General features: G+C 36.4%; 1 pseudogene across 1 annotated transcript in view; it reads left to right on the top strand.

Annotated features, from left to right (window-relative positions):
- Window positions 1-16,563, top strand: part of LOC308608046 (coiled-coil domain-containing protein 150-like) — a 102,999-nt pseudogene that overhangs the window by 25,429 nt on the left and 61,007 nt on the right. The window contains exons 11-13 of the transcript in view: window positions 739-863; window positions 1,107-1,284; window positions 1,838-1,906. The product of the transcript in view is annotated as a coiled-coil domain-containing protein 150-like (transcript). The remainder of the gene's footprint in view (window positions 1-738; window positions 864-1,106; window positions 1,285-1,837; window positions 1,907-16,563) is intronic.

Here is a 16,563-nt window from a genome sequence, read left to right as displayed (position 1 = left end):
AATAGTAAGCAAGAGGAAATTGTGCAGAACAGTTATAGACGTCTGCTGTAGCAGTGTCTGAGTGCAATTTCAGATACTGTCAAAATAATTTAAACTATGAAACATGATTGTCCCTGGAGAATGGGATTATTTGGAAGAGATGTGGGGGAGATAGAGGTGGAGCGATCATTTCACTTTATATACGTTGATATTGTTTTACTTTTTAAAATATAGTATCATGTTGAAATTTTGAAGTACCAAAATATACTTAATATGTTTTTTTTTTGGAGTATGGTTGCTTTACAACGTTGTGTTAGCCTCCACTGCACAACAAAATGAATCAGCCATACACATACAGATATCCCCTCCCTCTTGGACTTCCCTCCCATTTAGGTTACCACAGTGCATTAGGTAGAGTTCCCTGTGCTATACAGTATGTTCCTATCAGTTGTCTATTTTGTACATGGTATCTAAAAATTTGTTCATGTTAGGAGTTTTATAAATTTTGCAGCAAGCTGGATAAATAATACCTCTTGATTATTGGCTAGAAGAGCTATAAAATGATAGAATTGTGGTCAGGCCAGGGTAGGTACAAAGAGCAAGCTGGACATTAAGATAAATTCTTTTAAAAATGGGTTCTATTTATATAACTTAAATTTGTCTTTTGTAAGTATCAGTATCTTTGGTCAGTTGTTTAGAGTGATACTCTATCAAATGACTTCTGGCATCTCAACTTTTAATATTGCTTCTAACACTCAGGAAGAACAGAAAATGATGACACAGACATTTCAAGAACAAAACTTACTGCTGGATGCAGCCCATGTCAGTATCACAAGTGAGCTTCAGACTGTTCAGAATGAGAAAACACAACTCCAAATGCATCTGTAAGTAAACTGTGGGCAACTTTTGTTTTTGCATTTGTATTTCTTATCTTTAATGAAAATGTTTAATTCTGCATTTGCTGGGCCAGTCACAAAAATAAAGACTCTGCCCTAAAGGAACTAGTTTTGTTAGAACATTTTGGTAACTGCTCTCAGGCAGGAGATATGTTCTGTAAAAACATTTAGTCTTTCTGTTAAAGAAGAACTCTCATTCAGCTTTCATATCTCCTTGTTCTCTTCCTGCAGGGACCATTTAGTCCTTGAGAATAACCAGTGTATCCAGAAAGCACAGGATGCTGAGAAGAGGGCAGCTGTGCAAAAATAGCTGCTAGAATCAACTATTGCAAGATTGCGAGGTGAACTGGAAGCATCAATGCAAGAGAAGACCTCTCTGCTAGAGGAGAAAGAAGGACTTCAGGGAGAGGTAGGTAGAGGCAGATTTATGTTACCTCCTGGTTGTGGTGCTGATCTTGTTTTAAAATTTTCTTGTAAGTGCAAAAGACAAGAAATACAACCCAGATGCAGTTTGTCTGAGTTGCCCATGAAAGAAACCTTTGGGTGGCTAATCTGTGTCTTTTAGCACGTGAGTGCACTGTGCCAAATAGTTGCCCTTATATAGCGTGAGTGAATGTTAACCATTCACACATCCTCATGTTAGTTAAGGAGTCACATTTAAAACTCGATTTTCCCAGTAGAAGTGGGACAGTGTAGCGGAAACAATGTAAGGGGAAACAGCCCTGTCTTCCTAGTTAGGAAAGAACCGGCAGAGTCTGACATGCGGACGTGTCTTTCTAATTTCAGGGCTCTTTGTGAAGTCTGCTCTGCCTCAGAGACTCCGCGAGTGGCCCCTTTGCTGAGAGGATGTGCTATCTCTGCAGTGTAGGTATTAATTGACATGCAGGGTGTATCTGCTATAGTAGAGCCTGTCTGCTGTTTTTAAAATGACCCATTTCTTTTTTTTCCCTTCTCTTGGGAAGGTTAATAAAACTGAGAAAGAAATAGCAGAAGAAAAATGCAACTTGGAAAAGGAATTAGCTAAAAGCAAGGTATTCCACATTTTATTTGTTGTTATGTCATTATATTTAATTCCTTCTGTATTGCTGCCTCCTTTATCAGCTTATCTTAATGAGGAGATGGGTTATTTTGTTGAATACCAAAACATGGGGGAAATAGAGAAGCCGCGAAGCTGGATGCACTTGGAGCACTCCAGTCACTTCAGCATAAGGCTGCGTCTGGGGAATGTTTGCTTGCTGAGCATCTCGTGTTTGCCATTGAGTCATCACTGCCTCGGACCCTAGTGTTCACCGAGTAGTTTAGCCACGGAGTCCCCTGAGAGTGAGCTAATGGACCTGTGGGCTGCAAAGGGATGATTGCTGACGATGCTGGTGTTTGTTTGTTTGTTTGTTTGTTTATTTTAAACTAAGCTTCCTAACTTGTTAGCACTTGCCACTTTATTTGTGAGATACCCCTTTCTGGGTTCTATGAAGGTAGAATGGCCAGAGAAACAAATACAATCCTTATTCAAACAAAAAAAATCTTTCAGACATTGCTGTTTGCATTTCAAAATTTGAACAGGGTAAAGATTATGTATCACTATCATCTAGAGAATATATCTGGAGCATCAAGGACTCTCAGCCCATCCCCATTCAGTAAACCCAGCAACAGGTGTCAGATATAGTCATCAAGCCTTGACTGTTTCTTGGCTCAACTAAACAGCATTCTTAGTACCATATATGTGAACTTTTAGTTTAAGAACTGGGGAGAGAAGAAAAGCTAAATTCTGAGCTGGAGCTCAAAGACAGTTCACTAAGCTGGCAGGTACCTTCTGTGGTTTAGTCACTCATATCTAGTGATTTGAAAACAGTCCACCCAAAATATCTTTTAAATAAAGCTGACTTCCTGTGGCAAGGACTTTGCTGGTGTCAATGTGACCTCAAATATGTTTTTTAAAATTTGGGAATTTGGTGGATACTATTAAATTCATTAATATGTTTTGCTTTAAAATGCTAGTGAATATTTCATGGCTGAGGCAAATGCTATTTGTGATTAAAACATGGTATTATTATTTTGCTTGTCTGATTTCATTTGTTTTAATGTAGACTAAGTGTATGTTCAGGGGGCTGAAAGAGGTTCTATTAAGCCAAATGACAGTGCTTCTACAGAGTTCCATTTTTTGGTCTAACTTGCTATTTTTTACATGTGTACTCATTGTAAAGCTATGTTTTCTTAAAGTCAGGCTTATTGAGTTATAATTTAGAGTGAAATTCACCCTTTTTTACTGTACAGTTCTGTGAGCTTTGATAAACACAATCATGTAACCACCACCACAGCAATCAAAATATAGAACATTTCTATCACCCCGGAAAGTTCCCTTGTGCCTTTTAGTAGTCAGCCTCTTCCTCCATCCCCATCCCCTGGCAACCACTGATCTGTTTTTCTATCCCTGTAGTTATATCTTTTCCAGAATATCATATAAATTGTATCATACAATATGTAGCATTATAAGTCTGGCTTCTTTAATTTAGCATAAAGCATTTGAGATTTGAGATTCATGCATGTTACTGTATATATCAGTAGTTTATGTTCTGTTATATCACAGTTTCTTTACCCATTTTCCAATTGAAGAACATTTGGATTGCTTCCAGATTTTGGCAGTTATGAAAAAACCTGTATAAATATTCATATGTGAACATGTATTTTTATTTCTCTTGGATACATATCAGGAATTGGACTTCTAGATCCTACAGTAAATATATGTTCAACTGTCTTCCAAAGGATGTGTGCCATCTTGCATTCCTACCAGGAATATATGAGTTCCAGTTTCTCTACACTCTCACCAGCACTTGGCATTGTCAGTTCTTTCAGTTTCAGCCATTCTGATTGGTGTGTAGGGGTATGTCATTGTGGTGTACTTTGCTTTTCTCCAGTGACTAGTAACATTGAGTACCTTTTCATCTGCTTATTTGCCATCAACAACTTAAAGTGTCTCTTCAAATCTTTTAACCATTTTTAATTCAATTGTTTGTTTTCTTATAATTTATATTTCAGAGCTTTAAAAATAGTGTCATATTAATCCTCATGTAATAGTTATTACTATTTGTATATAAACAAATTTTATATGTGCTTTACCTACTTTTCTTCTGTATTATGCCATTTCATGCTCTTTTAATGAGCAGAAGTTTTATAATTTGATTAAGTCCAGTTTATCATTTTTTCAACTTTTATGGATGATACTTTTTGTGTTGTAGCTAAGAAATTCTTGCCTAATCTAAGATTACATAGATTTTCTCCTTTGTTCTCTAGAACTTGTTTGTTCAATATTAGGTGTATGATCCACTTCAAGTTAATTTTTGTATATCATGCAAGATGTAGTCCAAGGTTCATTTATTCTTAGGTGGATCATCTGATTGTTTTAGTACCTTTTATTATTGAGATATAATTAATATACCATAAATTCACCTTCTTAAAATATACAAGTTAGTGAATTCTTAGTATATTAACAAGTTTGCACAAATACCACCACTATCTTATTCTAGAACCTTTTTATCATCCTAAAAAGAAACCTAGTACCCATTAGGAGTCACTCACTATTTAACCCCTGCCCACCTCTGGCAACTACTATTCTACTTTCTACCTCAATGGATTTGTCTGTTCTGGACATGTCATGTAAATAGAATCAAATAGTATGTGGCCTTTTGGGTCTGGCTTCCTAGCATGGTGATTTCAAAGTTTGTCCATTTTGTAGTGTATATAAGTACTTCATTTCTTTTATGGCTGAATAATATTGTATGAATATAACACATTTCATTTATCCATTCATCAGTTGATAGACATTTAAGCCGTTTCCATTTTTTGACTATTAAGAATAATGCTATGAACATTTGTGTAGAGTTCTTTTTGTGAGCATATGTTTTCAGTTCTCCAGGAGCAAAACTACTGGGTCATGTGATAACTCTGTTTATCATTTTGAGAAACTGCCAAACTGTTTCACAAGTAAGGTAGTTGCACCATTTTACAATCCCACTAGCAATGTATGAGCATTCCACTATCTACGTCCTCACCTAAACTTGTTTAAAAAAACTTTAAAAAAATTACACCCATCCTAGTAGGTGTGAAGTATCTCATTGCGGTTCTTTTTTTTAACTGAGGTGAAATTCGCATACTATAAAATCAGCCATTTAAAAGCAAACAATTCAGTGGCATTTAGTACAATATTCACAATATTGTGCAACCACCACCTCTGTCTAGTTCCAAAACATTTCAATACCCCGAAAGGAAACCCCATACCCATTAAGCAATCATTCCTTATTCACTCCTTCCCCCAGCCCCTGACAACCACTATGCATTCTGTCTCTATGGATTTGCCTATTATGGATATTTCATATGAATATAATCATACAATATGGGATCTTTTGTATGTGGCTTCTTTCACTTAGCATAATGTTTCTGAGGGTCATCCATGTTTTTGTATCAGTACTTCATTCCTTTTCATGGTTGAGTAATATTCATTTTGTGTGTGTGTGTGTGTGTGTGTGTGTGTTGAGTTGGCTAAAAAGTTCGTTTGGGTTTTTTGTAAGATTTTACAGAAAACACAAACGAATTTCTTGGCCAACCCAATATATGTATGTGTGTGTGTATATACGCACACACACACACGTATATGTATGTACACACACACATACCACAATTTCTTTATCTGTTTATCTGTTGATGGATGTTTGCATTGTTTCTGCCTTTTGGCTGTTGTGATTAGTGCTGCTATAAACACTTGTATGTGTATTTGTATGTACCTGTTTTCATATCTTTGAGATATATAACTATTAGTGGAATTGCAGGGTCATATGGTAATTTTATGTTTAACTTTCTGAAGAACCACCAGACTGTTTTACACAGTGCTGAACCACTTTTTCTTCCCACCAGCTGTGTACAAGGGCTCCAGTTGCTCCACATTCTCACCAACACGTTATTTATTTATTTATTTTATTTATTTTATTTTGGCTGTGTTGGGTCTTTGTTGCTGCACGTGGGCTCTCTCTAGTTGCATCAAACGGGTGCTACTCTTCCTTGCAGTGCACGGGCTTCTCATTGCAGTGGCCTCCCTTGTTGTGGAGCGCAGGCTTTAGGGTTGCAGGCTTCAGTAGTTGTGGCACGTGGGATCTAGAGTGCAGGCTCAGTAGTTGTGGCACATGGGCCCAGTTGCTCCACAGCATGTGAGATCTTCCTGGACCAGGGCTCAAACCCATGTCCCCTGCATCAGCAGGCAGATTCTTTTTTTTTTTTACATCTTTATTGGAGTATAATTGCTTTACAATGGTGTGTTAGTTTCTGCTTTATAACAAAGTGAATCAGTTATACATATGCATATGTTCCCATATCTCTTCCCTCTTGTGTCTCCCTCCCTCCCACCCTCCCTATCCCACCCCTCTAGACGGTCACAAAGCACCGAGCTGATCTCCCTGTGCTATGCGGCTGCTTCCCACTACCTATCTATTTTACATTTGGTAGTGTATATATGTCCATGTCACTCTCTCACTTTGTCACAGCTTCCCCCTCCCCATATCCTCAAGTCCATTCTCAAGTAGGTCTGTGTCTTTATTCCTGTCTTACCCCTAGGTTCTTCATGACATTTTTTTCTTAAATTCCATATATATGTGTTAGCATACAGTATTTGTCTTTCTCTTTCTGACTTACTTCACTCTGTATGACACACTCTAGGTCCATCCACCTCATTACAAATAGCTCAATTTCATTTCTTTTTATGGCTAAGAAATATACCATTGTATATATATGCCACTTCTTCTTTATCCATTCATCCAATGATGGACACTTAGGTTGTTTCCATCTCCTGGCTATTGTAAACAGAGCTGCAATGAACATTTTGGTACATGACTCTTTTTTCTTCCCGCAAGGTTTTCGCTTTAATGGCACCATAGATCTTTCCATATTAAAACTTACAAAAGTCTTTCATTTACCTTCTTACTGGATTAAAAAGAATGTGCAATTTAAGGGAAAGTTATGATACATTAGTTTAAGCAGTCTAATGTAATTTTGCTAGTAATTAAGTCTAATATCTATTTCTCACTCCCAAGAAGCCTAAATATCAGAAGAATGCATTTATTCTTTTATTTTAGTTTCTGCTTTACAACAAAGTGAATCAGTCACACATATACATCTGTTCCCACATCCCTTCCCTCCTGTGTCTCCCTCCCTCCCACACTCCCTATCCCACCCCTCCAGGCGGCCACAAAGCACCGAGCTATCTCCCTGTGCTATGTGGCTGCCTCCCGCCAGCTATCTACCTTACGTTTGGTAGTGTATACATGTCCATGCCTCTCTCTCACTTTGTCACAGCTTACACTTCCCCCTCCCCATATCCTCAAGTCCATTCTCAAGTAGGTCTCTGTCTTTATTCCTGTTTTACCCCTAGGTTCTTCATGACATTTTTTTTCTTAAATTCCATATATATGTGTTAGCATACGGTATTTGTCTTTCTCTTTCTGACATACTTCACTCTGTATGACAGACTCTAGGTCTATCCACCTCATTACAAATAGCTCAATTTTGTTTCTTTTTATGGATGAGTAATATTCCATTGTATATATGTGCCACATCTTCTTTATTCATTCATCCGATGATGGACACTTAGGTTGTTTCCATCTCTGGGCTATTGTGAATAGAGCTGCAGTCAACATTTTGGTACATGTCTCTTTTTGAATTATGGTTTTCTCAGGGTATATGCCTAGTAGTGGGATTGCTGGGTCATATGGTAGTTCTATTTTTAGTTTTTTAAGGAACCTCCATACTGTTCTCCATAGCGGCTGTACCAATTCACATTCCCACCAGCAGTGCAAAAGTGTTCCCTTTTCTCCACACCCTCTCCAGCATTTATTGTTTCTAGATTTTTTGATGATGGCCATTCTGACTGGTGTGAGATGATATCTCATTGTAGTTTTGAATTGCATTTCTCTAATGGTTAATGATGTTGAGCATTCTTTCATGTGTTTGTTGGCAGTCTGTATATCTTCTTTGGAGAAATGCCTATTTAAGTCTTCTGCCCATTTTTGGACTGGGTTGTTTGTTTTTTTGCTATTGAACTGCATGAGCTGTTTATAAATTTTGGAGATTAATCCTTTGTCAGTTGCTTCATTTGCAAATATTTTCTCCCATTCTGAGGGTTCTCTTTTCATCTTGTTTATGGTTTCCTTTGCTGTGCAAAAGCTTTGCAGTTTCATTAGGTCCCATTTGTTTATTTTTGTTTTTATTTCCATTTCTCTAGGATGTGGGTCCAAAAGGATCTTGCTGTTATTTATGTCATAGAGTGTTCTGCCTTTGTTTTCCTCTAAGAGTTTGATAGTTTCTAGCCTTAAATTTAGGTCTTTAATCCATTTTGAGCTTATTTTTATGTATGGTGTTAGGCAGTGATCTAATCTCATACTTTTACATGTACCTGTCCAGTTTTCCCAGCACCACTTATTGAAGAGGCTCTCCTTTCTCCACTGTACATTCCTGCCTCCTTTATCAAAGATAAGGTGACCATATGTGCGTGGGTTTATCTCTGGGCTTTCTATCCTGTTCCATTGATCTATCTTTCTGTTTTTGTGCCAGTACCACACTGTCTTGATTACTGTAACTATAGTCTGAAGTCAGGGAGCCTGATTCCTCCAGTTCCGTTTTTCGTTCTCAAGATTGCTTTGGCTATTCAGGGACTTTTGTGTTTCCATACAAATTGTGAAAATTTTTCTTCTAGTTCTGTGAAAAATGCCAGTGGTAGTTTGATAGGGATTGCATTTAATCTGTAGATTGCTTTGGGTAGTAGAGTCATTTTCACAATGTTGATTCGTCCAATCCAAGAACATGATATATCTCTCCATCTATTTGTATCATCTTTAATTTCTTTCATCAGTGTCTTATAATTTTCTGCATACAGGTCTTTTGTCTCCTTAGGTAGGTTTATTCCTGGATATTTTATTCTTTGTGTTGCAATGGTAAATTGGAATATTTTCTTGATTTCACTTTCAGATTTTTCATCATTAGTGTACAGGAATGCCAGAGATATCTGTGCATTAATTTTGTATCCTGCTACTTTACCAAATTCATTGATTAGCTCTAGTAGTTTTCTGGTAGCATCTTTTGGATTCTATATGTATAGTAGTATCATGTCATCTGCAAACAGTGACAGGTATACTTCTTCTTTTCCAATTTGCATTCCTTTTATTTCCTTTTCTTCTCTGATTGCTGTGGCTAAAACTTCCAAAACTATGTTGAATAAGAGTGGTGAGAGTGGGCAACCTTGTCTTCTTCCTGATCTTAGTGGAAATGCTTTCAGTTTTTCACCATTGAGGATGATGTTGGCTGTGGGTTTGTCATATATGGCCTTTATTATGTTGAGGAAAGCTCCCTCTGTGCCTACTTTCTGGAGGGTTTTTATCATAAATGGGTGTTGAATTTTGACAAAAGCTTTCTCTGCATCTATTGAGATGACCATATGGTTTTTCTCCTTCAGTTAATATGGTGTATTACATTGATTGATTTTTGTATATTGAAGAATCCTTGCATTCCTGGAATAAACCCCACTTGATCATGATGTATGATCCTCTTATTATGCTATTGGATTCTGTTTGGTAGTATTTTGTTGAGGATTTTTGCATCTATGTTCATCAGTGATATTGGCCTGTAGTTTTCCTTCTTTGTGACATGCTTGTCTGGTTTTGGTATCAGGGTGATGGTGGCCACATAGAATGAGTTTGGAAGTGTTCCTCCCTCTGCTATATTTTGGAAGAGTTTGAGAAGGATAGGTGCTAGCTCTTCTCTAAATGTGTGATAGAATTCGCCTGTGAAGCCATCTAGTCTTGGTCTTTTGTTTGTTGGAAGATTTTTAATCACAGTTTCAATTTCAGTGCTTGTGATTGGTCTGTTCATATTTTCTATTTCTTCCTGATTTCGTCTTGGCAGGTTGTGCATTTCTAATAATTTTTCCATTTCTTCCAGGTTGTCCATTTTATTGACACAGAGTTGCTTGTAGTAATCTCTCATGATCTTTTGTATTTCTGCAGTGTCAGTTGTTACTTCTCCTTTTTCATTTCTAATTCTATTGATTTGAGTCTTCTCCCTTTTTTTCTGGATGAGTCTGGCTAATGGTTTATCAATTTTGTTTATCTTCTCAAAGAACCAGCTTATAGTTTTGTTGATCTTTGCTATCGTTTCCTTCATTTCTTTTTCATTTATTTCTGATCTGATCTTTATGATTTCTTTCCTTCTGCTAACCTTTGGGTTTTTTTTTTCTTCTTTCTCTAATTGCTTTAGGTGCAAGTTTAGGTTGTTTATTCGAGATGTTTCCTGTTTCTTAAGTTAGGTTTGTATTGTTATAAATTTCCCTCTTAGAACAGTTTTTGCTGCATCCCATATGTTTTGGGTCATTGTGTTTCCATTGTCATTTGTTTCTAGTTATTTTTTTTTAATTTCCTCTTTGATTTCTTCAGTGATCACTTCGTTATTAAGTAGTGTATTGTTTAGACTCCATGCGTTTGTATTTTTTACAGATCTTTTCCTGTAATTGATATCTAGTCTCGTAGTGTTGTGGTCAGAAAAGATACTTGATACAATTTTAATTTTTTAAATTTACCAAGGCTTGATTTGTGACCCAAGGTATGATCTGTCCTGGAGAATGTTCCATGAGCACTTGAGAAAAATGTGTATTCTGGTTTTTTGGGATGGAATGTCCTATAAATATCAATTAAGTCCATCTTGTTTAATGTATCATTTAAAGCTTGTGTTTCCTTGTTTACTTTCATTTTGGATGATCTGTCCATTGGTGAAAATGGGGTGTTAATTTTCCCTACTATGATTGTGTTACTGTCGATTTCCCCTTTTATGGCTGTTACAATTTGCCTTATGTATTGAGGTGCTCCTATGTTGCGTGCATAAATATTTACAATTGTTATATCTTCTTCTTGGATCAATCCCTTGATCATTATGTCATGTCCTTCCTTGTCTCTTCTAATAGTCTTTATTTTAAAGTCTATTTTGTCTGATACGAGAATTGCTACTCCAGCTTTCTTTTGATTTCCATTTGCATGGAATATCTTTTTCCGTCCCCTCACTATCAGTCTGTTTGTGTCTCTAGGTCTGAAGTGGGTCTCTTGTAGACAGCATATATATGGGTCTTGTTTTTGTATCCATTCAGCCAGTCTGTGTCTTTTGGTGGGAGCATTTAATCCATTTACGTTTAAGGTAATTATCCATATGTATGTTTCTATTCCCATTTTCTTAATTGTTTTGGGTTTGTTATTGTAGGTCTTTTCCTTCTCTTGTGTTTCTTGCCTACAGAAGTTCCTTTAGCTTTTGCTGTAAAGCTGGTTTGGTGGTGCAGAACTCTCTCAGCTTTTGACTGTCTGTAAAGGTTTTAATTTCTCCATCAAATCTGAATGAGATCCTTGCTGGGTAGAGTAATCTTGGTTGTAGGTTTTTCTTCTTCATCACTTTAAATATGTCCTGCCAGTCCCTTCTGGCTTGCAGAGTTTCTGCTGAGAGATCAGCTGTTAACCTTATGGGGATTCCCTTGTGTGTTATTTGTTGTTTTTCCCTTGCTGCTTTTAATATGTTTTCTTTGTATTTAATTTTCGACAGTTCAATTAATATGTGTCTTAGTGTGTTTCTCCTTGGATAGCAGGCAGATTCTTAACCACTGCACCATCAGGGAAGCACCTATATTTTGTTTTTTGATAATAGCCATCTTAGTAAATGTGAAAGTGATACCTCATTTTGGTTTTGATTTGCATTTCCTTAATGGCAAATAATGTTGAGCATCTTATCATGTGTTTATTGGCCATTTGTATATCTTCTTTGGAGAGCTGTCCACTCAGATCCTTTACCAATTTTTAAGGTGGGTTTTTAATGTCTTTTAATTGTTGAGTTGTAAGAGTTCTTTATATATTTTGGATGGTAGACTCTTATCAGATATGTGACTTGCGGATATTTTTCTCCCATTCTGTGGGTTCTGTTTAAATTTTTATATTTTTATAAAGTCCAGTTTATCAATTTTTTCTTTGGTTGCCTCTCCTTTAAGTGTCACGTCTGAGAAACTGTTGCCTGATCCAAGGTCACAAAGATTTACACCTTTTTGTTTTGTTTTGTTTTTATATTGAAGTATAGTTGACTAACAATGTTGTGTTAGTTTCAGGTGTACAGCCAAGTGATTAAGTTATACATGTACCTATTCTTTTTCATATTCTTTTTCCATTTAGGTTATTACGGAATATTGAACAGAGTTTCCTGTGCTATACAGTAGGTCCTTGTTACTTATCTGTTTTAAATATAGCAGTGTGTACATGTCAGTCCCAAACTCCCAATCCCTCCCCTCCCCCACCCTTCCCCCTGTAACCATAAGATCATTCTCTAAGTCTGTGAGTCTGTTTCTGTTTTGTAAATAAGTTCATTTATATCTTTTTTTTACATTCCACATACAAGCGATATCATGATATTTGTCTTTCTCTGTCTGACTTACTTCCCTTAGTATAATAATCTCCAACTCCATCCATGTTGCTGAAAATAGGATTATTTCATTCTTTTCAATGGCTGAGTAATATTCCATTATTTTTATGTACCTCATCTTCTTTATCCACTCCTCTGTCGATGGACATTTAGGTTGCTTCCATGTCTTGGCTCTTGTAAACAGCACTGCAGTGAACATTGGGGTGCATGTATCCTGTCAAACCATGTTTTTTTGCACATATGTGCCCAGGAGTGGGATTCCTAGATCATATTGTAGTTCTAATTTTAGTTTTTTTAAGGAACCTCCATATTGTTCTCCACAGTGGCTGCACCAACTTACATTTCCATGAGCAGTGTAGGAGGGTTCCCTTTTCTCCACACCCTCTTTAGCATTTATTTTTTGTAGACTTTTTGATAATGGCCATTCTGACTGGTGTGAGGGGATATCTCATTGTAGTTTTGAGTTGCATTTCTCTAATAATTAACAGTGTTGAGCATCTTTTCGTGTACCTCTTGGCCATCTGTATGTCTTCTTTGGAGGAATGTCTATTTAGGTCTTCTGCCCATTTTTTGATTGGGTCGTTTTTTTTGGTATTGAGCCACATGAGCTGTTTGTTTTGAAGACTAATCCCTTGTCGGTTGCATTGTTTACAAATATTTTCTCCCATTCTGTGGGTTGTCTTCATATTGTTTACGGTTTCTTTTGCTGTTCAAAAGCTTTTGAGTTTAATTTGGTCCCATTTGTCTATTTTTGTTTTTATTTTCATTACTCTAGTAGGTGGGTCAAAAAAGATCTTGCTGTGGTTTATGTCAAAGAGTGTTTTTCCTATGTTTTCCTCTAAGAGTTTTATAGTGTCCAGTATTACATTTAGGTCTTTAATCCATTTTGAGTTTATTTTTCTGTATGGTGTTAGGGAGTGTTCTGATTTCATTCTTTTATATGTAGCTATACAGTTTTCCCAGCACCACTTATTGAAGAGGCTATCTTTCCTCCATTGTATAGTCTTACCTCCTTTATTGTAGATTAATTGATGATAGGTGGGTGGTTTATTTCTGGGATTTCTATCCTGTTCCATTGAATTATATTTCTGTTTTTGTGCTAGTATGATACTGTTTTGATTACTGTAGCTTTGTAGTATGGTCTGAACTCAGGGAGCCTGATTCCTCCAGCTTCGTTTTTCTTTCTCAAGAGTGCTTTGGCTATTCAGGGTCTTTTCTGTCTCCATACAGATTTTAAGATTTTTTGTTCTAGTTCTGTGAAAAGTGCCATTGGTAATTTGGTAGGGATTTCATCGAATCTGTAGATTGTCTTGGGTAGTATAGTCATTTTGACAATATTGCTTCTTCCAATCCAGGAACATGGTATATCTTTCCATCTGTGTCATCTTTGATTTATTTCATCAGCATCTTACAGTTTTCAGAATAATGGTCGTTTGCCTCCTTAGGTAAATTTATTCCTAGGTGTTTTATTCTTTTTAATATGATGGTAACTGTGATTGTTTCCCTAATTTCTCCTTCTGATCTCTCATTGTTAGTGTATAGAAATGTAACAGATTTCTGTGTATTAATTTTGTATCCTGAAACTTGACTGAATTCATTGATGAGCTCTAGTAGTTTTCTGGTAGCATCTTTAGGATTTTCTATGTATAGTATCTTCAAACACCTGCAAACAGTGACAGTTTTACTTCTTCTTTTCCAGTTTTGATTCCTTTATTTCTTTTTCTTCTCTGATTACCATGACTAGGACTTCCAAAACTGTGTTGAATGAAAGTGGTGAGAGTGGACATCCTTGTCTTGTTCCTGATCTTAGGGGAGGTGTTTTCAGCTATTCACAGTTGAGTATGACATTAACTGTAGGTTTGTCATATACAGTCTTTATTATGTTGAGGTAGCTTCTCTCTATGCCCACTTTCTATAGAGTTTTTATCATAAATGGGTGTTGAATTTTCTCAAAAGCTTTTTCTGCATCTATTGAGAGGATCATATGGTTTTTATTCTTCAATTTGTTGATGTGGTGTATCACACTGATTAATTTGTAGAGACTGAAAAATCCTTGCATCCCTGGGATAAATTCCACTTGATCATAGTGTATGATCCTTTTAATGTATTGTTGGATTTGGTTTGCTAGTATTTTGTTGAGGATTTTTGCATCTGTGTTCATCAGTGATATTGGCCAATAATTTTCCTTTTTTGTGGTATCTTTGTCTGGTTTTGGTATCAGGGTGATGGTGGCCTCATAGAATGAGTTTGCAAGTCTTCCCTCCTCTGCAGTGTTTTGGAATAATTTCAGAAGGATAAGTGTTAACACTTCTCTAAATGTTTGATAGAAGTCGCCTGTGAAGCCATCTGGTCCTGGACTTTTGTTTGTTGGGAGTTTTTAAAGCACAGTTTTAATTTCAGGGCTTGTGGTTGGTCTGTTCATATTTTCTATTTCTTTCTGGTTCAGTCTTGGGAGATTATATTTTTCTAAGAACTTGTCCATTTCTTCTAGGTTGTCTGTTTTATTGGCATATAGTTGCTTTTAGCAGTCTCTTATGATCCTTTGTATTTCTATGGTGATTGTTGTAACTTCTACTGTGCCATATCTAATTTTACTGATTTGAGCCCTCCCCCTCTTTTTCTCGATGAGTCTGGCTAAAGGTTTATCAATTTTGTTTATCCTCTCAAAAACCAGCTTTTAGTTTCATTGATCTTTTCTGTTGTTTTCTTTGTCTCGATTTCATTTCTTTCTGCTCTGATCTTTATAATTTTTTCCCTTCTACTAACTTTGGGTTTTGTTTGTTCTTCTTTCTCTAGTTGCTTTAGGTGTAAGTTTAGGTTGTTTATATGTGATTTTTCTTGTTTCCTAAGGTAAGATTTTATTGCTAGAAACTTCCCTGTTAGAACTGCTTTTGCTGCATCCCATAGATTTTGGATCATTGTGGTTTGGTTTTCATTTGTCTGTTAGTATTGTTTTATTTCCTCTTTGATTTCTTCAGTGATCCATTGGTTGTTTAGTAACATATTGTTTAGCCTCCACATGTTTGTGTTTTTTACAGTTTTTTTTGTAGTTTATTTCTAATCTCATAGCATTGTGGTTGGAAAAGATGCTTGATATGATTTCAATTTTCTTTTTTTAAAATTAGTTTCTGCTTTATAACAGAGTGAATCAGTCATACATATACATCTGTTCCCACATCCCTTCCCTCATGCATCTCCCTCCCTCCCACCCTCCCCATCCCACCCCTCCAGGTGGTCACAAAGCACTGAGCTGATCTCCCTGTGCTCTGCGGCTGCAATTTCCTTAAAGTTACCAAGACTCGCTTTGTGATCAGTCCTGGAAAATGTTCCATGTGCACTTCAGAAGAATGTTTACTCTGCTGCTTTTGAATGAAATGCTCTATAAATATCAGTTAGGTCCATCTGGTCTAATGTGTCATTTAAGGCCTTTGTTTCCTTATTGATTTTCTTTCTGGATGATCTGTTCTTGGATGAAAGTGGGGTGTTAAAGTCCCCCACTATTATTGTATTACTGTCAATTTCTCCTTTTATGGCTGTTAGTATTTGCCTTATATATTGGAGTGCTCCTATGTTGGGTACATATATGTTTTCGATTGTTATAGCTTCTTCTTAGATCGATCTCTTGATCATTATGTAGTGGCCTTCTTTATCTCTTGTAACAGTCTTTATTTTAAAGTCTATTTTGTCTGATATGAGTATGGCTACTTCAGCTTTCTTTTGATTTCTATTTGCATGGAATATCTTTTTCCATCCTCTCAATTTCAGTCTGTATGTGTCCCTAGATCTGAGGTGGGTGTCTTATAGACAACATATATACAGATCTTGTTTTTGTATCCATTCAGCCAGTCTGTGTCTTTTGGTTGGAGCATTTAATCCATTTACATTTAAGGCAATTATCAATATGTGTGTTCCTCTTGCCATTTTCGTAATTGTTTTGGATTTGGGTTTTTTGTGGGTTTTTTTGGCTGCATCCCTTGTTTTGGGACATGGCAGTGAAAGTGCCAAGTCCTAACCACGGGACAACCAGGGACATTCCCTGGATTTGTTTTTGTAGGTCTTTCTTCTTTCCTTCCTCTTTTGTTCTCTTATCTTGTGATTTGATGACCAAGTTTAATGTTGTGTTTCAATTCCTTTTTCATTTTTGTGTGTATCTATTGCAGATTTTCAGTTTATGGTTCCCATGAGCTTTTGATATAGCAGTCTATATATAAAG

The sequence above is a fragment of the Mesoplodon bidens genome (assembly GCF_964165515.1).
Source record: "Mesoplodon bidens genome assembly, chromosome: 20".
NCBI lineage: Eukaryota > Metazoa > Chordata > Mammalia > Artiodactyla > Ziphiidae > Mesoplodon > Mesoplodon bidens.
Note: the sequence above shows the minus strand (reverse complement) of the source record. Positions and strands in the feature narration are given on the sequence as shown.